Source organism: Myxocyprinus asiaticus, chromosome 8 (genome assembly GCF_019703515.2).
Source record: "Myxocyprinus asiaticus isolate MX2 ecotype Aquarium Trade chromosome 8, UBuf_Myxa_2, whole genome shotgun sequence".
In the NCBI taxonomy this organism is placed as follows: Eukaryota; Metazoa; Chordata; class Actinopteri; order Cypriniformes; family Catostomidae; genus Myxocyprinus; species Myxocyprinus asiaticus.
In genome coordinates this window covers 29,035,265-29,061,788 of record NC_059351.1, presented here as the reverse complement: position 1 = coordinate 29,061,788, position 26,524 = coordinate 29,035,265, and the positions used below count along the sequence as shown (strand labels likewise).

Below are 26,524 nucleotides of genomic sequence, written 5' to 3'. Positions count from 1 at the left end.
ATAATAAGAACTAATCAATTCACAGATGTACATACGGGGAGAATATTTCATATTAATTCATTGATCACATGTTCTACGACACGTGTAATCTATATGTTAAAATGCTCCTGCCCATTAATTTATATTGGAAAGACGTCAAGATAAAACGCGTAGGCCCATAAGTGAACATAAATCAGCCATTGGAAGACATGACGTCACCTCACCAATCTCAAAACATCTTCATGATTGTAATCATGATATAAAACAGTTAACTTGTATATGAATTGAAAAAGTAGAAAGTTATAGAAGAGATGGGAATGTGGAGAGAAAACTTTTACAACGGGAAGCCTATTGGATGCGTTGTTTGAAGTCGATGGTTCCTATGGGCTTGATGATTTTGATCTCTCTTGCTATCTTTAATCTCTTACCCACACTCTTCATAAATCTCTGTTGCACTGGTATAGGTCTACTGTATTTCATGCTGCTGTTGATAAATCTGATTATAGATGGTGATACTGATTTATGAACGGCATTTATTGCCTGATGTGTCAGATTGCTATTTTTATTTTTACATTTGTCTAATTATCAAATATGTGGTGAGAAGATGTTTATGATTGTATTGTGACAATAGTTGTGATAAAATGGATTGTATGTTCATAGCTGATGTCTGCATTAATGTATGCTTTGTCCTATTTGATGAACATTTTGTCAACTGAAGTGGTGGTGTGGACGCACGAAAGTTGTTTAGTCACTTGACACACTGGATCACTCTATTAAATGTCTGGTTCAATTAACGAGCTTATGAAAACAACTAATGAAAGAATTATGCTTGTTATGTGTTCCAGGAACCCATGATTAGCAGTTAAGGCCTACACCTGAAAGTGATCATACTCAAAAGAACTCTCCTATAATTAAATCACACACTGAAGAAGGCAGTAAAATCAAAAAACTCTAAAGCCATTTTGTCAGTTTCAGTTTTGGCATAATAGCATTTTGGTTTCCTCTTGATGGCAGTAAAAACTCAGAAAATTCGTTCAAAGGCTTCACCCTGTCCAGTTGAGTGGGCAAATCACGTTGTTTTACCTGTAGATGGCGCCATAGATTCAGAAATTAAACTCAATGGCCTTCAAACCTCCTCGTTCCAAACGTCTTTGCCAAAAGTGGAATGGCCACAGTTATATTGGTGTTTCTACACAACTCATGTCATTTAACACGTTGTTGGGTCATTTGAGGTCATTTTCTTGTTCTGCTTGAAAGTAAAATTAGTATGAGTAGAACTGTACACTACAGTGTCAGCTGCTCACGAAATAATTACATATTAAAAAAATATATATTTTCCTTGTCATTATTACACGCTACTAACTCAGGCAATAAAACGATATTGTACAAATTCACAAATCTGAGTGTTTAACATGCATGATTAATTTTTTATTGTATCTTATTTCATAAACCTGTTAGTTTTAAATGATACATGCAGTAGACACAGGAAATGTGCTGTAATTGCCTATCTTGCAATATTGGCAGAAAAAAACATAGTCATATACCAGAATAATATCTGTTTATTATGGGTGGAGTCATTTTCAGCACCTATCTAGAGTCTAACTCTCTCATTCTTCTGCTTGGATGCTCAGGTATAAAAAAAATAGGTTTGGTGTATTAGCTAACACAGGCAACACTATAAGTCAAATTAAGCATTTTACTCTTTTGACATGAATAGCCACATTATTCAGGGGGAAATAACTGGGCGGGGTAATTTTAACCTACCTGCCTGGATTCTAACTCCCTCATTGTTCTGGCTGGATGCTCAGATTGTCATAAAAATAGGTTTGGTGGATTAATAAATGCAACACTATGTCCTATTGAGCATTAGACTATTTTGACATAAATAGCCTCATTTTTCAGGGGAGTAATAACTGGGCAGAGTCATTTTTACCCACCTGCCTAGATTCTACCTCCCTCAATGTTCTAGCTGGATGCCCAAATTGTCATAAAAATAGGTTTGGTGGATTAATAAAAGCAACACTGTATTTCCTATTGAGCATTTGACTATTTTGACATAAATAGCCTCATTTTTCAGGGGGTAATAACTGGGTGGGGTGATTTTAACCTACCTGCCTGGATTCTACCTCCCTTATTCTTCTGTCTAGATGCTCAAACAGTTTTCAAAATGGATTTGGTGGATTGACACAAGCAACACTGTATGTCCCATAACAAATTTGATTCTATTAACATAGTCTTATTATCCAGGGGGGTAGCAACTGGGTGGAGTCATATTTTCCCATCTGCCTGGATTCTACCCCCCTCATTCTTTTGATTGGATGTTCAAATAGTCATAAAAATAGGTTTGGTGGATTAATAAATGCAACTCTGTATGTCCTATAAAGCATTTGACTCTTGGGACATAGACAGTCTGATTATTCAGGGGGGTAATAACTGGGCATAGTCATTTTTAACCACCTGACTGGATTCTACCTCCCTCATTCTTCTGGCTGGATGCTCGATAGTCATAATAATAGGCTTGGTGGATTAATAAATGCAACACTGTATGTCCCATAAAGCACTTCATTATACTAAAATAGACATTCTTATTTTTTAAGGGGGTAAAATCTGGGTGATGTCATGTTTTCCCACATGCCTAAATTCTACCTACCTCATTCTTATAGCTGGATGCTCAGATAGCCATAAAAATAGGTTTGGTGGATTAAAAAGCAACATTGTATGTCCCATAAAGCATTTGACTCTTCTGACATAGGAAGTCTTATTATTCAGGGGGGTAATAACTGGGCAGATTTTTAACAACCTGCCTGGATTCTGCCTCTCTCAATATTCTGGACGAATGTTCAGATAGTCAGAAAAATAGGTTTGGTATATTAGCACAAGCAACACTATATGTCCCATACAGCCTTTGTTTTGAATAACATAGACAGCCTTGTTATTCAGAAACTGTGACTGGGTCATTTTTACCTACCTGCCTCGATTCTACCTCCCTCATTCTTCTGGTTAGATGCTCAGATAGTCATAAAAATAGGTTTGGTATAGTAACAAAAGCAACACTATACTGTTTGTCCTAGACCACATTTTGTTGAAATTATATAGAACATTAAGCCTGTTTGAATGTGTCCTTCACGTCTGTATAATTGTAACAGACAGGACACAGAAAATGCACTTTTGATGTCCCTGAACACAAGATTGGTGGTACCACCGATTGCAGCAGTCACAGGCAATCTGAAAATAGGCAAAAATGTATAAACCTACAGCAATGTTACGGACAGACACTGTAACTGTTGGTGGACTGGGTACGTACCAAGTTATTATCACCACTTTCCTCCCCAAAGTCATGGCATAGCTGGCTCAGGTCTTCTAAATATAACTAATTAAAGTGAGAAGGATAACATGAATGCTCTAGTTCCATCAATGTACACTATGCATTGTAAAAGAAATTGTGCACCCTTTTAAATCTACAGTAAATGGTACAGGTGAAGTTCTGCTAAACAAATCTATGCACACTGGAAAATATAACTTTTCTCTAAAATACTTTGCAATTACATAAAAACATACTGCTATTTTAGAGAAGAGTTTCAGCTATTTCCTTCCTTAATTATTCCACTCCCTTTGCCGTATTTAAGAAAACACTTAGCTCCTCTCTGAGTACAAATTCAGCAAACTAAAAAAGAAGAAAAGAAGAAAAGAAGCAATTTGATCATATAGAGAAATCAAACATAAATTAGACATCAGCAGACCATATACACCATAATTATTCTACATTGTGTTTCCCAAGATCATGCTTTAGGGGATTGACAGTTTAGGAGGATAACATACATGAACCATTTTGCATCACTTACTTTCAAAGCAAAGACACCACAGGATGTGCCATCTTGTTGTTTTTTGCGAGGCAGTGTATCACTTGACCACCTTCACACATTGCATCCCTTGTGTCGCAAAAAATGCCCTTAACATAAGAAAATCATCATTATTGTAACACTGAAACTCAACTGATTTTATTTTGCAAGAAATTATAGATGTAGCACATAAAAAACACATTTTGTAGATTAACAACTCAACTACCTTGTTACATCTTGGCATTGTTTAAGATTTGACAAACTTTTTCCCATGGGGTCCAGGAACAAAACCCTCCTTTGGGATGGCAGCATAACCTTTTAGTCATTAAAAACTGTAATAGTTGAAAAATTGTGTGCCTTTTATATATTTGAGACAATGATGAATTGTGATTGTGTGATTTTGGTAGATGTTTGGTTGAGTTTGCACTGGTGAGACATTTCTGTATTATTCAGAATGACGATCTGTGATTTTAGATTTGAGTGTGTTTACCATGATAAATGTTCTAGACATTTCTTTGAGAGAAGTCATAGATTGTATTATCTCTCTTGCAGTCTATGAAGACTGCAAAGGCTCATACACACATTAAAAGTTTATGATAATGTAAACAATTGTGGCTACTGGCTACCATAACCTGGCTATACAATAAAAATAATTAACCCATTTTGAAAACTATTTAAGCACCCAGACAGAAGAATGAGGGAGGTAGAATCCAGGCAGGTGGGAAAATATGACTCCGCCCAGTTGTTAGCCTACGAAATAATAAGTCTGTCTATGTCAAAAGGATCAAATGCAGTATGGGACATGTAGTGTTGCTTGTGTTAATAATTCAAATCTATTTTTATGACTATCTGAGTATCCAGCTATAAGAATGAGGGAGGTAGAATTCAGGCAGGTGGGAATATATGACCTTGCCCAGTTTTTACCCCCCTAAATAATAAGAATGTCTATTTCAGTACAATGAAGTGCTTTATGGGACATACATTGTTGCATTTATTAATCCACCAAACCTATGTTTATGACTATTTGAGCATCCAGCCAGAAGAATGAGGGAGGTGGAATCCAGGCAGGTGGTTAAAAATGAATATACCCAGTCATTACCCCCTGAATAAGACTATGTCCAAAGAGTCAAATGCTTTATGGGACATACAGTGTTGCATTTATTAATCCACCAAACCTATGTTTATGACTATTTGAGCATCCAGCCAAAAGAATGAGGGAGGTAGAATCCAGGCAGGTAGGTTAAAATTACCCTGCCCAGTTATTACTCCCTGAATAATGAGACTATTTATGTCAAAATAGTCAAATGCTCAATAGGACATACAGTGTTGCATTTATTAATCCACCAAACCTATTTTTATGACAATCTGAGCATCCAGCCAGAAGAATGAGGGAGTTAGAATCCAGGCAGGTAGGTTAAAATTACCCCACCTAGTTATTTCCCCCTGAATAATGAGGCTATTAATGTCAAAAGAGTCAAATGCTTAATTTGACTTATAGTATTGCCTGTGTTAGCTAATTCACCATACCTATTTTTTTATGCCTGAGCATCCAGGCAGAATAATGAGGGAGTGCTGAAAATGACTCATAATAAATAGATATTATTCTGGTATATGACAATGTTTTTTTTTTTTTTTTTTTCACCAATGCTGCAAGATAGGCAATTACAGCACATTTCCTGTGTCTATTGCATGGATCATTTAAAACTTGGTTTATGAAATAAGATACTAATAAAAAAAAATTAATCATGCATGTTAAATGGAGGCCTGGGTAGTAGGGCTGCCCCCTGATAGTCGACCAAACCTTAGTCGATGAGAAGAGTCTTGGTCAACCAAATTTTGATTGGTCGGTTGGTCGCAGAAAAAACTCCACAGGAAACTGACGAATACCGGTATTGCCGCTGGTTGGACGCTAGGTGGTACTATGGAGTAATCTTTGTTAAATAGGGTTAAGGTTAAGCCTACACAATAAAGCAAGACACCTTGATTTCAAACTTTGAACTTTATTTTTTATTTAACTAAATATTCAAATGAAACTGGAAAAAAATAAGTGCAATTAAAATGTGTGTTGTTCAACTTTTTGAAAGATGGCTTTACAACAGTTGTCAACATCTCCCTGGCAAAGAACCTACTTCAAATCAAATCAAATCAAATCAAATCAAATCAAATCACTTTATTGTCACACAGCCATATACACAAGTGCAATGGTGTGTGAAATTCTTGGGTGCAGTTCCGAACAACATAGCAGTCGTGACAGTGATGAGACATATACCAATTTACAATAACATCAAATTAACACAACACAATTTAAGCATCTGTTATACACATAATTACACTCAACTTAAAACATCAAATTAACACAACACAATTTAAACATCTGTTATACATAATTACACAACTTAAAACATCAAATTAACACAACACAATTTAAACATCTGTTATACACATAATTACACTCAACAATATACAAATAATAACATACACTGTACAGTATACAATATGCTGTTTTTGTTTTTGTTTTTTGTTTTTTTGTTTTTTACTATATAGATACTATATAGATACACATTATTCAATAAAAATTAAAAATTAAAATATATATAAAAAAGTATATATATATATATATATATATATATATATATATATATATATATATATATATATATATAGAATGTACAGTATTGTACTGTATTGACATTCAGGCTGTCGGTTGATAGTCAGTTGTTATGAGAGACATAATATAATAACAGTAATATCATTTATGACAGTCCGGTGTGAGATAAAAGAGTAATAAAGTGCAGGGCTGATGTATTTTGATCGTGGGAGATCAAGAGTTCAGAAGTCTGATTGCTTGGGGGAAGAAGCTATCATGGAGTCGGCTGGTGCGGGTCCTGATGCTGCGATACCGCCTACCTGATGGTAGCAGTGAGAACAGCCCATGGCTCGGGTGGCTGGAGTCTCTGATGATCCTCCGAGCTTTTTTCACACACCGCCTTGTATATATTTCCTGGAGGGAGGGAAGCTCACCTCCGATGATGTGTTTGGCAGTTCGCACCACCCTTTGCAGTGCTTTGCGGTTGTGGGCGGTGCTATTGCCGTACCAGGCGGAGATACAGCCAGTCAGGATGCTCTCCACAGTGCAGGTGTAGAACCGTGTGAGGATGTGGCGGTTCATTCCAAACTTCCTCAGCCGTCTCAGGAAGAAGAGGCGCTGATGAGCCTTCTTCACAACGACTTCAGTGTGGATGGACCATGTGAGTTCCTCAGTGATGTGGACACCCAGGAATTTGAAGCTGCTGACTCTCTCCACTGGTGCTCCATTGATGGTGATTGGACTGTGTTCTCTGTCTTTTCTTCTGAAGTCCACCACAAGCTCCTTTGTCTTACTGATGTTGAGGGAGAGGTTGTGCTCCTGACACCAGTGTGTCAGAGTGTGCACCTCCTCTCTGTAGTTTCATCATTGTCAGTGATCAGACCTACCACCGTCGTGTCATCAGCAAACTTAATGATGGCATTGGAGTTATGTGTTGCCACACAGTCATGTGTGTACAGGGAATACAGTAGTGGGCTGAGAACACAGCCCTGCGGGGCTCCAGTGTTGAGGGTCAGTGATGAGGAGATGTTGCTGCCTATTCTAACCACCTGGCGTCTGCTTGACAGGAAGTCCAGGATCCAGCTGCACAGCGAGCTGTTTAAGCCCAGAGCCCGGAGTTTCTCATCTAGCTTGGAGGGCACTATGGTGTTGAATGCTGAGCTGTAGTCTACAAACAGCATTCTCACATAAGTGTTCTTTTTTTCCAGGTGGGAGAGAGCAGTGTGTATTGTAGATGCAATGGCATCATCAGTGGAGCGGTTGTTGCGGTATGCAAACTGCAGCGGGTCAAGATTGAGTGGTAATACAGAGCAGATGTAATCTCTGATTAGTCTCTCAAAACATTTGCTGATGATGGGGGTCAGAGCAACAGGACGCCAGTCATTTAAACAAGTTATTTTTGATTGTTTTGGAACAGGCACAATGGTGGATGTTTTAAAGCATGTGGGGACTACAGACAAAGAGAGGGAAAGGTTGAAAATGTCCGTAAAAACACCAGCCAGCTGGTTCGCGCACGCTCTGATGACGCGGCCCGGAATGCCGTCTGGACCCGCGGCTTTGCGGATATTCACACATCGGAAGGATCGGGTTACATCCGCTACAGAGACGGAGAGTGAACTAACCTCTGTAGCTTCGGCCGTGAGAGCTCTCTCCGCGAGGGCGGTGTTAGTTCCCTCGAAACGAGCATAAAAAGTATTTAGCTCATCCGGTAGAGAGGCAGCGGTGTTCATGGCGGAGTTTTTATTCCCTTTAAAGTCCGTGATGATGTTAATTCCCTGCCACATGCTTCTAGAGTTGGTGGTGGTAAACTGTCCTTCAATCTTGCTCCTGTACTGGCGTTTTGCTGTTTTGATAGTTTTTCGGAGGGCATAACTGGCTTGTTTATGCTCCTCCGCGTTCCCGGAATTAAAAGCGGAGGTCCGCACATTAAGTGCCGCGCGAACATCGCTATTGATCCACGGCTTCTGATTCGGATAGATTCGTACAGTTCTGGTCGGAATCACTTCCTCTACGCACGTTCTGATGAAACACATTACGCTATCAGCGTAAAGCTCGATGTCGTCATCAGAGGCGGACCGGAACATCTCCCAGGGCGGGTGCTTCCTGTTTCAATTTCTGCCTGTAAGCGGGCAGAAGCAGAATGGAAGAGTGGTCCGATTTGCCAAATGGTGGGCGGGGGAGGGATTTTTAGCCATCCCGGAACGGAGAGTAGCAATGGTCCAAAACCCGGTCCCCTCGTGTGTTGAAACTAATGTGCTGGTGATATTTTGGTGCGACTGATTTTAAACTGGCTTTATTAAAGTCCCCGGTCACAATGAACGCGGCCTCAGGGTGCGCGGTTTCCTGCTCACTTATAATCCCGTACAGTTCCTTGAGTGCCCGGTCTGTGTCAGCTTGTGGGGGAATGTACACAGCAGTGATAATGACCGCTGTGAATTCCCTCGGTAGCCAGAATGGTCGACACAGAAGCATAAGAAATTCCAGATCAGGAGAACAGAAAGACTTGATGGAATGTACGTTCCTCTGATCACACCAGGATTTGTTGATCATAAAACATACACCACCTCCTCTTGTTTTACCTGAGAGGTCTTTCGCTCTGTCCGCTCGGAGCATGGAGAACCCCGCGGGTTCAATGGCTGAGTCTGGAATCTCCGCAGACATCCAAGTTTCCGTAAGGCAGATAATGCAGCAGTCCCTCGTCTCTCGTTGGAAAGAGATCCGCGCTTTCAGCTCGCAGAGCTTGTTATCCAGAGACTGAACATTTGCCAGTAGAATAGTGGGTAGCGGGGGTCGATTTGCGCGGCGTCTTACTCTGATGAGAACGCCGGCTCTGTTTCCCCTTTTCCTCCTGTGTTTCCGCGGCCGTGCTGTCCAGACAAAGGGCTCCGCTTGCGTGTTTGTAAACAGCGGGTCGGCATTGAGGAATGTGAAGTCCGGTTTTCGGTGTGAGATCGCTGAACCAATGTCCAAAAGTGTTTGTCTGTCGTAGACAATAAGGCAGACAACATCCAAGACAAAAAACATAAGAATTGTAAACAAAACAAACAAACCATTGCTATGTTGTGTCGGAGCTCGCAACGCAGCAGCCATACTCGGCGCCATCTTGAGTATTCATCTGTGCATTCTCTACCGGTCGGGTATTTCATTGTCTGGGAAAATACATCATGTGTGTGAATAAATTTGTTTTGTTCCCTCCTTCACGATATATATATATACAGTTGTGCTCAAAAGTTTGCATAACCTGGCAGAAATAGTGACATTTTGGGATTGATTTTGAAAATCAAATCAATCAAATCAAATCACTTTTATTGTCACACAACCATATGCACAAGTGCAACAGTGGGTGAAAGTCTTGGGTGCAGTTCCGAGCAACATTGCAGTCATGACAGTGATAAGACAAATACCAATTTACAATAAACATCAGATTTACACAACACAATTTACATATCTAATATTCACATAATTACACAACACAATAATAATATACAATGTACAGTATACAATACACACAATATAGAACACACATACACATAATATAGAATAAACATACAATAAAAATAGAATATAAAGTATATATAAAATATACAATAGGTTGTATTGTACTGTATTGACATTCAGGCTGTCGGTTGATAGTCAGTTGCCAGCGTGTGGACTTTCCAGCATGACAATGACCCTAAGCAAAGGCCAAGTTGACCCTCCAGTGGTTACAGCAGAAAAAGGTGAAGGTTCTGGAGTGGCCATCACAGTCCCCTGACCTTAATATCATCAAGCCACTCTGGGGAGATCACAAACGTGCAGTTCATGCAAGACGACCAAAGACTTTGCATGACCTGGAGGCATTCTGCCAAGACAAATGGGCAGCTATACCACCTGCAAGAATTTGGGGCCTCATAGACAACTATTACAAAAGACTGCACGCTGTCATTGCTGCTAAAGGGGGCAATACACAGTATTAAGAACTAAGGGTATGCAGACTTTTGAACAGGGGTCATTTCATTTTTTTCTTTGTTGCCATGTTTTGTTTTATAATTGTGCCATTCTGTTATAACCTACAGCTGAATATGAATCCCATAAGAAATAAAAGAAATGTGTTTTGCCTGCTCACTCGTGTTTTCTTTAAAAATGGTACATTTATTATCAATTCTCCAAGGCAATGCATACTTTTGAGCACAACTATATATATATAAAAGCAGCCAATAAGTGCCCAACATAGATGGAAACTCCTTCAATACTGTTTAAAAAGCATCCCAGGGTGATACCTCAAGAAGTTGGTTGAGAAAATGTCAAGAGTACATGTCTGCAAATTCTAGGCAAATGGTGACTACTTTGAAGATGCTAAAATATAACATAGTTTTGATTTATTTTGGATTTTACTATTATTCTCAAATGTGAAAAAAAAAAAAAAAAATTATAATAAAGAATGAGTGTTTCAAAACTTTTGATGGGTAGTGTGTATATATATATATATATATATATATATATATATATATATATCGCAAAATCCAATTACATCGGTATCCCCTGGGCTGAGGGATCAGTGAATATTCTTGCTTTAGTGATTTTGCATCGAAAATTTAATTAATTTATTAAAAAATGAAAAACTTAAAGGAATAGTTCACCCAAAAATGAAAATTTGCTGATAATTTACTCACCCTCAGGCCATCCAAGATGTATCTGAGTTTCTTTCTTCATCAAAACATAATTTAAGACTTTTAGAATTTCATTTCAGGCCTCCTCCTCTAAACAGTGCAAGTGAATGTACTCCATTTTTTGATGGTCCAAAATGCATATTTAAGGTGAATCAAAATAATCCACACGACTCCAGTCGACAAATAAAGTTCTACTGAAAGCAAACAATTGATTATTTTGAGAAACAAAATAATACTTATATACTTTTTAACTACAAATGTTCACTTCCATACATCTCTGTGACGAGCGCTCATGAGAGGGATGATGTAAGCTCATTGGTAAGGTCACGCGTCACGTGGAGGACGAGGCAGGAAGCGCGTCATTGTTTACAATAGAAACTTGCACAGAGCACAGACGAAGTGCCATTCGCAAACCAAAACAGTCCAAAACAATTTCAAAACAATATAAAATAAAAAATATATATAAAATAGTGCTTGCTATCCTGAGTGAAATAAGTGAACCCAGAAGTCTCTACGACATTCTGATCCTGAGATACCCATATTAGTGATTTTGAATGGAAGTCAATGGTGTTTGGTTGCTAGGGTGCTCTAAATGGTTGCTAGGGTGTGGCTAAGTAGTTACCATGATGATACTTGAAGACTGCTTGCTCACCCAATTAAAACAAGCCAACTCTCATGTCTCTAGGACATTCTGATCCGAAGATATCATACTCTAATTTAAAGCAATAGATTTGGTTGCTAGGGTGCTCTAAATGGTTGCCAGGGCATGGCTAGCCAGTGAACAGATTAGTTCTTAGTGATTGGTATCCTTCAGAAGATATCACGCTCAGCCATTTTGAATGGAAGTTAGTGGGGATGGTTGCTAGGGTGCTCTAAATGGTTGTTAGGGTGTGGCTAGCCAGTGACCAGAGTGATTCTTATTGGCTGCTTACTATCCTGACTCAAAAGAGCCAATCCAAAAGTGTCTATGACATTCTGTTCTGAAGATATCCTTCTGAGCCATTTTGAATGGAAGTCTATGTGGGCGGTTGTTAGGGTGCCATAAATGGTTGCTAGGGAGAGGCTACACCACTTCCAAGATGATAACTAAAGACTGATTGGAAGCCCGAGTGAAATGAACCCGCCCCCATGTCTCTACGACATTGTGATTGGGAGATATGATCTGACAACTTTCCTGCAATGACTGTCATAGTAGGGGGAAAAAAATGTTTTCATGGGCGAGACCCTCGCCATAGTATGTCATTGGGACATTTTCGGGACATTTTTTGCCCCCCAGGGGTACACCGTACCCCCAACCCCTTAGAAAAGTCATAGCACAGGTGTTGACAATAGGCCGGTCGATTTGACACCTCATTTGTGGGTCTACAACAAACGGTGCAGGACGAGTTAGGTGCTGAAGTTTGTACAGAATAATAATAAGAATAACTAGATAGTTACATTTCCTGAAGAAAATGTGAGTGGTGCTTGCCGTGGCAAAACTTCTCACCACGATTTCCCACCAACTGCCCCAAGTTGAAAGAGGCCACCCCCATGACAGTAGGATGTTCTGGTACAGAGATATTGGTGTTGTTCTATGGTTGCTAGGGTAACCCATCTAGTTGCTATGCAGTTACCACGGTGATACTTAACATGGCTCCTTGCTATCCTGAGTGAAATAAGTCAACCCGGAAGTCTCTATGACATTCTGATCCTGAGATACCCATTTTAGTGATTTTGAATGGAAGTCAATGGTGTTTGGTTGCTAGGGTGCTCTAAATGGTTGCTAGGGCGTGGCTAAGTAGTTCCCATGATCATACTTGAAGACTGATTGCTCACCCAATTAAAACAAGCCAACTCTCATGTCTCTAGGACATTCTGATTGGGAGATATGATTTGACAACTTTCTTGCATTGACTGCCATAGTAGGAAAAAAATCCCTTCCCATAGTACCCTATGGGACTTTTTGGGACGGTTTTTACCCTCCAGAGGTGTGTTGTACCCCCCATCCCTTAGAAAAGTCATAGCACAGGTGTCCTCAATAGGCCGGTTGATTTGACACCTCATTCGCTAGTCTACGCCAAACGGTGCGGGACGAGTTAGGTGCCGAAGTTTTGTACGGAAGAATAATAAGAATAAGTATGTGAGATTACAATAGTGATGCTTTGCTCCGCAAGCACCACTAATAATAATAATACGTTTAAACAGAATTTCAGTATGTTGGCTTTCTCAAGTTTACATAATAATAATCTTGGATAAGTTTCCTACATTAAAGTTTTTCAACTAAAGCACCCTAAAAGGGCAATGATATGCAAATGCGTATGTTTTAGCTGCATGTCTAAAGTATATAAAGTAAAAAAGTCTTCTTAATCAACTCAATTTTTCACAGAAACCACGAGAAACCATAAAGAAACTTACATTTCGCCCTCTCTTTCAAATCATTGGTTCAAGCATGCTCGTTATCAGCAGCTCATCGGTTCTCAGCGGACATGTCTGAGAATCCGAGTCCGAACTGTTTTCTCAGTTCGGTGTACTGGTAACTCATCGGTTCTTCGGATACGTCCGAAAGAGAGTTCTCAGTTCAGTGTGTACTGGCTCGCAAGCTGTCAATGTAATGTTGATGTGAATTTTTGCAACCAGATAATCGTCTATAAAACTATGACAATTATGACACAACATATTTCCCGAATGTTTAATGTGTTATTATCCTTATATGCTGCTCTGTACATAAGAAGCTTTCATTTCACCCCCACACACGCCAACCCTCGGTACACGCATGCTCAGTTTCAGGCAGCAGCTCGTGATACTGTTCTCAGTTCAGTGTACTGTTGGAGTAACTGGAACGCTGATAATAATAAGATTTGGCAAAAACCGGCATCATAGGATTATATACTCAAGGATATTGGCTCATTTCGAGTGGGAGTGACTGTCAGGAACGACCGAAAGTGAGTTTTGATTGAGTTACTTGTGGATCAGTGTTTACTCGAGCCGTTAACTGTTTCAGACGATTCAGTCTGATTTGGTGAAAAGAACGATTCGTTCATGAACGGACATCACTTCACTGGACGGCTGAAGTTCAGCTCAGGACCCAGGATGCAATTAAAGTCAAGAGCAGAAATTCGAGGGATATGATCTAAATATGAAAAAAGTAAGACGAATAGTAGTATCACACTCATATGTAGTTTATCATTTGTTTCTGTACAATTGTTTTTTGTTTTGTTTTTTTGGCGGGAGAGGAAAGGCATATTAGCGGGAGTGAAAGCTTTTTCAAATAAAATGAGAACATAATGATCACATTTAACAACATTAAGCAATGAATATTTGAATATCTATTAAGATATTTAGCTTATTTAGATAGTTAGGGATTAGGGGATTTATTTATTTAGTTTGCAAAGTCAACGCCTTTTGCCGGCTGCTTCCTTTTATAATATGAGAGAACTTCAGGTGAGTTGTTCATTTTTTATTTATTTTTTCAGGCGGATATTAGATAGTTTTTTTACATCACGGCAGCAGGGAGCCTCAGTCAGTGAGAACAGGATCCAATACATTCAAGTGACGATGGCGGAATCTTGCCGTGGGCAGCTACTGGGTACAACAGAGCTAAATGCACACCTTAAAGTTGCAATATGTAACATTGACATCAAGCGTTTAAAATGGGTGCTGCAGTCCAAATTCAAAATATCGGAGAGAGTTGTCTCCCCCGCCCCCTCCTCCCCAGACTAGAGGCTCACGCGGGTTGCCAGGTTCAGGACACGCAATAGGAACGGGAAAACTAACAATGGCAAGCGACGAGCCATACACTGTAAGCTGATCAGTTAATGTATACGTTTGCAATGTTTTTGTTGTTTGCAAATTATAAACCAGCTCATGTATATTTTTTATAACTCTGTCAGTGTTAGCTAGATGTATTGCTGGCTTCCATGGCTACCGCGCGCTGTGTTTGCCCGCTAAATTGTTTCAAATCTGGCAACCCGGGGTGTCGAAATACTATTTGGAAGTGGAAAACAGAAATTCTGGGTGTATTCCAGAAAGCAGGTTATGCGACATACCTGGGTAAATTTACGGATAAGTTAACGGATAACCTCAATTTTCGGTTCCAAAAATGGAGGTAACTTTCAGGGTATGTTAGTAGCCATAGCAACTTACTCTCTGCTCCGGAGTAGGTTATGTTCCACAGTTAGTTTATTTAAGGTAGATGTTAGTATGTTTCAGAGGCTGTCAGCGCATGCGTGCCCTTTTAATAGCGGCACAGTGGGCGAGAAAGGTCAAATTACGCACAATATTATACTTTTAAAGCAATATTACGGTAAACTGCAATCTTTACCTCACAAATCTTATTTACTCTGGCATTTCCAGTCTCACACTGCAAATCTACATTCAAAAGTGAACAAACTGTGTACATTGTGCTTTAACTTTTAATAGGAAGGTTTTAATACTGTAATATTTCTTAACGCAGGACACATTGGAAAGTCCCCCACACTCTTCACTGTGAAGACAGGGATTTATGTATTTATATTTAGCTCTTCTAATAAATCATTTTTATTCCATACATTTCATTGAATAAAATTAGTATAGCACCCACATTCTATTTACAGTTCCTTTAGTCAATGAATATTAATGTTATTTATAAAATGACATTCTATAGGATCAATATGTAGGTAATGTCTGCCAATTAAAATCTTAAGCAATTAATCACTCATATTCAATCATATTAATCAATATGATTAATCAATCATATGTGATAATTTCACAGACCACAGATTAGAGATTTTATTTCTTATCACTCTAATTCATGTAGGCTACGGTACATATAAATGCACACATTTCCAGACTTGTACATTACTCTATTATCTGAAAATATAAATGAGACATGCTGTCATTTAGAGTCACCTACACTGTAAAAAAAAAAAAAAAAAAAAAAAAAGTAAAAAAGCGGTAAAATATCCAGCAGCAAAAGTTGCCAAACAGTTACCATAAAATTACAGTAAAATAATATACTTAATTCAACAATTAATTACTGTAAAATTACAGCTTTTCCCAGTATATATTCTTTGTAATTCTATGGCCAAATTTTAGTAGAATTACACATTTTTATTGTTAGAAAACATCTCTAAAATGTAATAAAATCAAGGAAATACTGCATAAATACAATTAAAGCCCACAATTTGAAGGTTGCTATCTTTTAAATAACAGCATAATTATGTTGTTTCATAGAATTATTCAATCAATCTACAACATGCGCCTGTCAAAGTACACATTTTTAAAAGTAAAATAAAGAACAATTATTTAAATTGTCACTTTACTGTTTTTTAAATCTTAAAAAATTTAAACAGAGGTAATCTGTCAATAAATGTTCTTAACCTATAAATTTACAGTGGATAACCGTTAAATATTGGTTGACCTGCCTACAAACTATTATGATGTACTGTTTATCCATGAGATCTCACTGTTACAGCACTGGATTCTATTGGTTAAATACAGAAAAATAATGTAAAATTACATGTAATTAACCCTATATAAAAGTTTATGGTTAGTGTGTTCACAGATGTAAGCTTTTATTTTATTTGATCATTTAATATATTCACAGAAATTTGGCATTATGAAACATTTATATACCATAATAAAAACCAATATGTAAAAATACGTCTAAATTTCTAAAATCAAATAATCCATTAAATATGCAACACTTTCCAATTCATTTACACTCTTTGGGATGTAATAACATTTTAAGTTTCTGTTAAAACCACCTTAAGATCTACCAATTTTACAATATATTCCTATAAGTATACATATTTTTGTGGTTATTTTGTTCTTCAAATTACAGGTTTTATACAGGAATCAATATGCTTAATTATGTGAACATTTTACTTAAGCAGACAAAAGAATGGTGTACTTTAATTTTACATAGATACACACAAACCAATATACTATTGCTCTTTTAAAACAATGTGAAGCTATTCGCCAGAACAATAAAAGCGCAACAACAATACATGCTTTCAATATTTTATTTTGACAGTTGAAATTCAACAATCATGACAACTGAACCCACCATTCAAAATAAACACCAAATGGAAGCAAAGAAATGGTTACTGATCTTTACAATAATGCTTCTAAGGTTTTAAAGATTTATAATAATGTGTATCTAAAATATAAACAATAATGTGAATAACGGCACTAATTACCTTCTACAGGTGCATCTCAATAAATTAGAATGTCGTGGAAAAGTTCATTTATTTCAGTAATTCAACTCAAATTGTGAAACTCGTGTATTAAATAAATTCAATGCACACAGACTGAAGTAGTTTAAGTCTTTGGTTCTTTTAATTGTGATGATTTTGCTCACATTTAACAAAAACCCACCAATTCACTATCTCAAAAAATTAGAATACATCATAAGACCAATGAAAAAAACATTTTTAGTGAATTGTTGGCCTTCTGGAAAGTATGTTCATTTACTGTATATGTACTCAATACTTGGTAGGGGCTCCTTTTGCTTTAATTACTGCCTCAATTCGGCGTGGCATGGAGGTGATCAGTTTGTGGCACTGCTGAGGTGGTATGGAAGCCCAGGTTTCTTTGACAGTGGCCTTCAGCTCATCTGCATTTTTTGGTCTCGTTTCTCATTTTCCTCTTGACAATACCCCATAGATTCTCTATGGGGTTCAGGTCTGGTGAGTTTGCTGGCCAGTCAAGCACACCAACACTATGGTCATTTAACCAACTTTTGGTGCTTTTGGCAGTGTGGGCAGGTGCCAAATCCTGCTGAAAAATGAAATCAGCATCTTTAAAAAGCTGGTCAGCAGAAGGAAGCATGAAGTGCTCCAAAATTTCTTGGTAAACGGGTGCAGTGACTTTGGTTTTCAAAAAACACAATGGACCAACACCAGCAGATGACATTGCACCCCAAATCATCACAGACTGTGGAAACTTAACACTGGACTTCAAGCAACTTGGGCTATGAGCTTCTCCACCCTTCCTCCAGACTCTAGGACCTTGGTTTCCAAATGAAATACAAAACTTGCTCTCATCTGAAAAGAGGACTTTGGACCACTGGGCAACAGTCCAGTTTTTCCTTCTCCTTAGCCCAGGTAAGACGCCTCTGACGTTGTCTGTGGTTCAGGAGTGGCTTAACAAGAGGAATACGACAACTGTAGCCAAATTCCTTGACATGTCTGTGTGTAGTGGCTCTTGATGCCTTGACCCCAGCCTCAGTTCATTCCTTGTGAAGTTCACCCAAATTCTTGAATCGATTTTGCTTGACAATCATAAGGCTGCGGTTCTCTCGGTTGGTTGTGCATCTTTTTCTTCCACACTTTTTCCTTCCACTCAACTTTCTGTTAACATGCTTGGATACAGCACTCTGTGAACAGCCAGCTTCTTTGGCAATGAATGTTTGTGGCTTACCCTCCTTGTGAAGTGTGTCAATGATTGTCTTCTGGACAACTGTCAGATCAGCAGTCTTCCCCATGATTATGTAGCCTAGTGAACCAAACTGAGAGACCATTTTGAAGGCTCAGGAAACCTTTGCAGGTGTTTTGAGTTGATTAGCTGATTGGCATGTCACCATATTCTAATTTTTTGAGATAGTGAATTGGTGGGTTTTTGTTAAATGTGAGCCAAAATCATCACAATTAAAAGAACCAAAGACTTAAACTACTTCAGTCTGTGTGCATTGAATTTATTTAATACACGAGTTTCACAATTTGAGTTGAATTACTGAAATAAATGAACTTTTCCACGACATTCTAATTTATTGAGATGCACCTGTATATAATTCTCAAATTATCTGTAGTCTGGACTGTATCAGTATACATTTATTAAAAGATTCAGATTAGGATTGCATGGGGAAAATGTTATTTGGACATGGTGGTACTGCCATGTAGGGGTGGGAATTTGGGGCAATCTCACAATTCAGTTTGATTTCGATTCTTGGTGTTACAATTTGATTTAAATCGATTCTTAATTTACGACTCAAAACAATTCGATTTAATAAAAAGAGCAACGTGTGTCAGACCCGACTCCTTCTGCCCACTGCACTGCAAATAAAGCATTAAGCTGCTCTTGATGAGAGACATTGTCTGACTAACAGAAAAAAAATAGCGTACAGTTACATACATATATATATATATATATATATACACACATGTGTATATATATATATATATATATGTATATATATATATATATATATATATATATATATATATATATATATATATATATATATATATATATATACATACATACATACATATACACATACACATACACACACACACATATATATCGAGAGTCAATGCAGCCATCTACCAGGAGATTTTGGGGCATCTGCTTCCATCTGCTGACAAGCTTTATGGAGATGCTGATTTCCTTTTCCAGCAGGACTTAGCACCTGCCCACAGTGCCAAAACTACTAGTAACTGGTTTGCTGACCATGGTATTACTGTGCTTGATTGGCCAGCCAACTCGCCTGACCTGAACACCATAGAGAATCTATGGGGTATTGTCAAGAGGAACATGAGAGACAGTAATTGATGCAGTAATTCATGCAAAAGGAGCCCCAACCAAGTATTGAGTGCATAAATTAACATACTTTTCAGAAGGTCGACATTTCTGTATTATAAATTCTTTATTCTAATATTTTGAGATACTGGATTTTTGATTTCCATGAGCTTAAGCCGTAATCATCAAGATTACAACAAAAAAAGGCACGAAATATTTAACTTTGTGTAATGAATCTAGAATATATGAAAGTTCCACTTTTTGAATTAAATTACTGAAATAAATGAACTTTTCTACGACATACTAATTTATTGAGATGCACCTGTACATATACATTATATATAAGTGCAGACGTTCCTCTCATTAGTGACGAACAAATTACGTGAAACGAAAAAGTCTTTCAGGAAGTGTCTCGGATGTTGGCCGCACACGGCTACCACCGGACCTACCAACAGTTTAGGGAAAAGTTTAAAAAAAACTTAAGTGACTACAGAACCATCAAGGACCACAACAGCCAGTGTGGTTCAAACAGAAGAAAGTGGAAGTGGTTTGACCAAATGGACGCTATCTATGGCAATAGACCGGCGAGCAATGGAAGGGAGAGTGCCATGGCGTTGTTGGATTCCACGATGGAGGATGGTACTTTTGTTACGTTAACTCTATATTCTGCTTGAAAGCTTCACTTTATTTAGTTGACCAGCTACTGGAAAGCTTGCTTCTAAAACAGCAGTAGAGGTGGCGCAACTATTGATGATCAGCCTATAATCCCACCCATGTTGAGGCGGCACTAAACTGCAGTGGAAAAGCAAGCTCAGAAAAGTAAAGCGAGCAGAGTCGAGTCGAGTCGAACCGTAATGTGTAGTGGAAAATTGCCAAAAGTGCTTGACCCTCGCTACAATGTCCCTTCACGTGTGCATTTTAGTTAGTCCATTGTGCCTGCCCTGTATAAATCAGTGCAAGCTGCAACTGTGCAGGAATTATCAGCAAGTCAGAGTCTTACGATGGAGTATTACTGACATCTGTGTTATTTATTTTTTCTTATTGACAATATGACATTAACTGTACAGTAAGAATTATGGCCAATGAGCCACTGTTGAATGTTTGCATTTTTCAGAATAAATTACAAAAATATATAAATTTTTTATTTTCCCTGCTGTACCGAAAACGTACTGAACCGTGAATTTTGTGTACAGTTACACCCCTACCGCTCAGGTATAATTGGCAACCCATTTTAGCATTTTTTATTTTTAGAATGACACCATCTGCTATTAATTAATTAGTGGACAATCTCCCCTAGCTCTGCCTCCTCCCGTGCGGTCTACTGACAATCGCACATGCTCTGCAGAGAAACAGAGAGAGAGAGAGACGTTCTCTGGTATTACGTTAGAAGACGACACAGTGGATATTTTATAAGCACGGACCAGGTAAAGCAACAGTGATCGTTTTGATAGGCAACGTCATTAACAGCAAGCCTCCTCCACACGCGGCTCACCTGCTGCTGTGAAAATGGAATCGCTGGTTGTGGGAGAGAGAAACAGAAAAAGGCAGAGCGGAGGTAGAGACATGAAGGGAAAAGGTGAGCAGATTAAAGTAGCTATGAGTAAACACTAAAATAAGGTGGAGAATTAAGTAGAATTAAAATGGTGAAATAATAGGGTAAAGTGTTCTTAATATTTTTTACATAAACCCCCCCCCCCATACAAAGAACAAGAGCCAATTACAGAACCTAATACCGAAACAGTTGTTACAGTCCTTATAAGGGGCCTACACACAGTTGTTTAGTGCATTTTCAACAGTAACAGTAAGATGGAAAGTGTGCTGAAAAAATTTAAAGGATTGGGACTTTGAAGGTGGGGTATGCAATTCTAATCCAATACATGTCTTTTTGTCAAAAAATGCTAGCAGTCCGTTCAGTGTGTGCATTGAAAAATACTCCTGTGTTTGTACACAGCCCTGGCTCTGTAAATGGGAATGACCGAGCCACACAACACTATTCCAGCCATGATTTGTGTGTCAGGGAATGTTACATTACTTGCCCACGGACATTCAGCTTACTTTCTAGCTTGCCAAGATATGCTGTTTTTGTGATGTTAGCTATAGTAGCAGGAGAGTTGTGAGTATCGCTGTCTGGAGCTGGATTGTTGGCTCTGGGAAACCGTCTTATCTTCTCTGGCTGTTAGCTTCACAGCAGCAACTGTAGAGACAGTTTGCTAACCCACAACCTAGCTGACGTTAGTTACATTACTTGATGTGTCGATGTTCGTTCTATATCATGGTATTTGTCATGGTATTGGATTTCTCCAGAATCGCATACCCCACCTTTAACTATATGAAATGCTCACATCAAATATCTCATAGAATGACATGTCACTGTTCGTTATCACTGTGCACTTTAGTTTTCTTCAGTCTCAATTCACTCACCCTTAGCCGTCACTACATAAAAGTTTTAACATTAACTCTGAGAAAGATGTCAGTCATCTTAGGAGGCATCCATAAGGAAGAAAATTCCATAACTCCAGGCTTTGGACACTGTGGGCGGCTTCTCTCAATGATCTTGTTAGCCATCATTAAACCAGTGGCCACCGCCTCGTCTGTGAAAAGATCAAATCAAACGTTTATCTGTTTGAACCTGCAACCTGTGTACAGTAATTCTGACACATCCTGTGCACTTTTTAGATAAATTGTAATGTAAAATGTAAAAATTTGAAATCATGATAACTGTTGTTGTTATTGTTATCATCAGTAATTGTAGTATTAGTATCTGAATTAGCTGATCAACTGGAAGTTACTGAATTTCGATGACTGATTTTCTATTTTTCTCTGCTGTGTCATTGTAACTCTAACACATAAGAGTGTGTTGTCTGACATAATAAGAAGTTTGATGATATAACCTGCTGGCAAATTAATAAAAAAATTAAAAATAAATCTTGAATTATATTATGTGTAAGTTGTAGCACTAACACTAACATTCCAGCCTTCATACTGCTTCAGTTTGGTTATTCCATTTTCTAATGTTGTGTGAACACAACCAAAAAACATACCTTGGTCACGTCTGTTTGCTTGATGAGGTTTTCTGACATATCAGCGACAGAAGTGACATAAAACAGAAAAAAACGCACAGAAATAATATTAGGGTTAAAATCCACTATAAGGGTTCATTGTAATCACTATTTAAGTATGGTTCCCACACATTTTCTGTGTTAAAATGCCACATAAATTTAACAAGGTTTTCATTATTACCTTAGTCAGCTTTATAACAATAATCACATGTAACGTTAGCTCTTTGGACTTCTATCAAGAGCTAACTGCATCTTTCAATTTTACTGCCAAGTTAGCACATTAAAGATAAGCTCAATAATACAACAATGACCACTACAAACTAAGTAATGTTTGTTTGCCTGTACTGAACATAACAGATGCACTATCAAATTAAATTTAAAAAAAATTGAAAAATTAAAAAGACTAACATCCCTCAGCTCGTTAAAGGGGTTAAAACTTCAGCTCTGGTATTGTTTTGATAGCTTAAATCTGTACACTTTGACAACTTAGCTTAACCTTGCTGTTAGCTTGCACTAAATCACTTAGCTTGACATCAGAACGCCACTATTAATAATAAAGTAACTAAAAACATAGTAAGCCGTTTTCACTCCCAGCAAAGCAGCGGATATTTGACAAAAGACATTACCTTTAGTTGATGCTAAATATTAACACTTGGCGTGAACACGGACTTCTGTGCAGCCAGGCTGTCTCTTCCTTCTTCAGATAGCTCTCCTGGCGCAACTGGCACTGATTCTCGGGCATTCATTGGCTGAACAGTTCCGGCAACGACGATTTTGTCCAGTCACAACACAGAACTGTTTGCTGACCTCATTTTCTGTGGTTCTGTGGAATAAAGTTTTATTCTGCCAAACATAAACTGATATTACAATTTACCACATTTTTTTAAAGAGAGGGGTAATGAATTACTTAACAGTTTGACATTATTAAATTATTTTTAAAATATCAAAATATCCTTTATTATTTTATTTCCGGTGGGTGTTTCTGTGTGTGTATTGTAAGTAATTTTACAGAACAGTTCTGTAAAATTGATTTTCATTAGGTTTCATAGTGTGTTTATTACTTAAAATTTACAGCAAACATGCATAAAAAACAAAAATGGTGGATTCTTATAATTTAAAGTTACAGACTTTGACTGTACTTTTACAGCAGATTTATTGAAAAACGTGGTTTTTCTGTATTTTACAGGTATATTCTCTTATTATGAAAAAGACAGAAATTCTATAATTATTTACGGTAAATGTCAGTAAAAAAATATCTTTTTTTTTTTACATTGTACAGTGACCTCATTTAGCTGGTGCTCAGGTGATTCAATGAAAAGATGTATCTTTCTGATGCTCAGCCTCCTCTACCTCATCAGAAACTGTACATGGTCCATCTCTAAATTTCATTTTTGTTCTGCATTTCAATAGGGACCTTTTACAGCTTCTTATTAACAAGGAAGAGATGAGTTACTTCTCCCTAATGCTGAGATCATAACATATATAATGTATAGTCAGACACACGATCTTCAGTTAAAACAACATAATTTCATTCCGTACCAAGTTGGTGGAGGCAGATGGACCCTACTGTACATCAAATGAGAAAATAACACAATGGACATGTAACTCCTATCACTGTCCACCTCTGTTACAGCAGATCTTCATCTTATAATGCACATGAATAATCATGTGTGGCCTACTAAAAAACATTACATTAAATCAATGGAAAATGATGACAACTATGGGAGATCCTACAGTTGAAAGAGGGTCTGTTAATACATTGAGACTATCAGCAACTGTGGGAAATTAAAGGTGATATGATTTTAGAAACCCCAACTGGGTACATCAAAGGGTATTAAAAATAAAGGAAATACATTCAGTTTACATGACAGTAAAATAAAATTAGCATACACAGATCATGGTAAATACCATTAAAATGTATCTTAAAATAAAATATATATAAAACCTATAGCCTGTTATCATAATATTAATATATATGAATGTTAATACTTACAATGAAGTACAGTGCAAACAAATAACGTAACGGTCGACCTATTAAACATTAATGTAGTTGAGTGAGGTCTAATATTAATGTTGAATTAAGATTTTATATGTACGGTAGAACTTTATAGTTTGATTAATTTTAAAATTCACGCAATGATTCAGTATAATTTCTATCAAGCAAACTCTCAGTCCTAAACCAATGTAGCACCTATCGCTATTACGAGTGAAGATGAAGTAATGCTCGTTTGCAGTCATTAAAACTTCATGTTATGCTTCACTGAAATATGGCGCGCCTTTCTTCTTGCGTCTGTTTCCATGGTGACTCGTGGATTCGGCGATCTGCTGAGAATGCCTTTCTGAGTTCACCGTGAACGTGCACAAACTCTTGAGTTTCAAACTCTTGGTTGAGTGAACTAACCCCGCGCAGGTGTTCTGGAACCAACATACCCAGAGTAAGCAAGGAATGGGTTAATCAACCGAGAGTTCCGGGTACATGTGACGGTAAATTAACCCTGCTTTCTGGAATACACCCCTGGCCCTGAACGGACATTTCAAAGTAGAATACATACTTACTGGCTGTAGCATTGTTTTCAGAGAAGCCAGTATTTGAACTTAGCATGTTTCCAAAATTTCTGATAACATTTTATGGTAATTGTATGCTTTAGTCCATTAAATATATTACATATGGCACCTTTAAGGAAAATGTGTTGTTTACTAATCTCACAGTGTATGATTACAGACATTTTTTTAAATATTTTTTACTGAGCATTGATGAAGCAACACAATTTAAAGGGGGAAATTATAAAAGTGGTTTGTTTGCATGTAGTACAAAGTAAGAAAGCTTTCTCTCTGAAGAATGCCTAGAGAAACTTGCAAAACATTACAAAATTCAGCTACAGAGAGAGGAATTATGTTTCCGTTTGTAATACAGGTACTTCAGGTTGCACTTACCATACCAGTAACTAGCTGCACATGTGAGCGATCTTTCAGTTCATTGAGACGTCTCCACACGTGGCTACGCAGTACTATAGACCAAACTCGTCTGAACAACTTAGCGATTCTCTCAATTAAAAGCAATGTGGTTGACATCACTGATGAAGTTGCTGTTCTTAACCGATTCGCAAATCTTCATGCAAGACGTTACTCTCTACTCCCTCAGGCAGCTCAAAAAAAACTGTCTTTTTTACTTTACTGGTTCTCATAAAGTACTAGGGCTGAGGTTTAGAGTTTGACATAATATATGAATTAATATAATATAAAACATGATATATATATATATATATATATATATATATATATATATATATATATATCTTATTATACAGTGCATCCGGAAAGTATTCACAGCGCTTCACTTTTTCCACATTTTGTTATGTTACAGCCTTATTCCAAAATGGATTAAATTCATTATTTTCCTCAAAATTCTACAAACAATACCCCATAATGACAACGTGAAAGAAGTTTGTTTGAAATCTTTGCTAATTAATTAAAAATAAAAAACGAAAAGAAAAAAAAACACATGTACATACGTATTCACAGCCTTTGCTCAATAAGTTGTTGAAGCACCTTTGGCACCAATTACAGCCTCAAGTCTTTTTGAGTATGGTGCTACAAGCTTGGCACACCTATTTTTGGGCAGTTTCTCCCATTCTTCTTTGCAGGACCTCTCAAGCTCCATCAGGTTGGATGGGGAGCGTCGGTGCACAGCCATTTTCAGATCTCTCCAGAGATGTTCAATCAGGTTCAAGTCTGGGCTCTGGCTGGGCCACTCAAGGACATTCACAGAGTTGTCCCGTAGCCACTCCTTTGTTATCTTGCCTGTGTGCTTAGGGTCGTTGTCCTGTTGGAAGATGAACCTTCGCCCCAGTCTGAGGTCCAGAGCGCTCTGGAGCAGGTTTTCATCAAGGATGTCTCTGTACGTTGCTGCATTCATCTTTCCCTCGATCCTGA

The 26,524-nt window shown here is 37.8% G+C and overlaps 1 long non-coding RNA gene across 1 annotated transcript; it reads right to left on the bottom strand.

The window, feature by feature from the left end:
• Positions 1 to 19,246: 19,246 nt before the first annotated feature.
• LOC127444980 (uncharacterized) lies at positions 19,247 to 25,869 on the bottom strand. The gene is made up of 3 exons (XR_007897906.1): positions 23,218 to 25,869; positions 22,574 to 22,605; positions 19,247 to 22,123 (listed from the first exon to the last, which is right to left on the bottom strand). It is a non-coding gene; the product is annotated as an uncharacterized LOC127444980 (long non-coding RNA).
• Between the last annotated feature and the right edge of the window lie 655 nt (positions 25,870 to 26,524).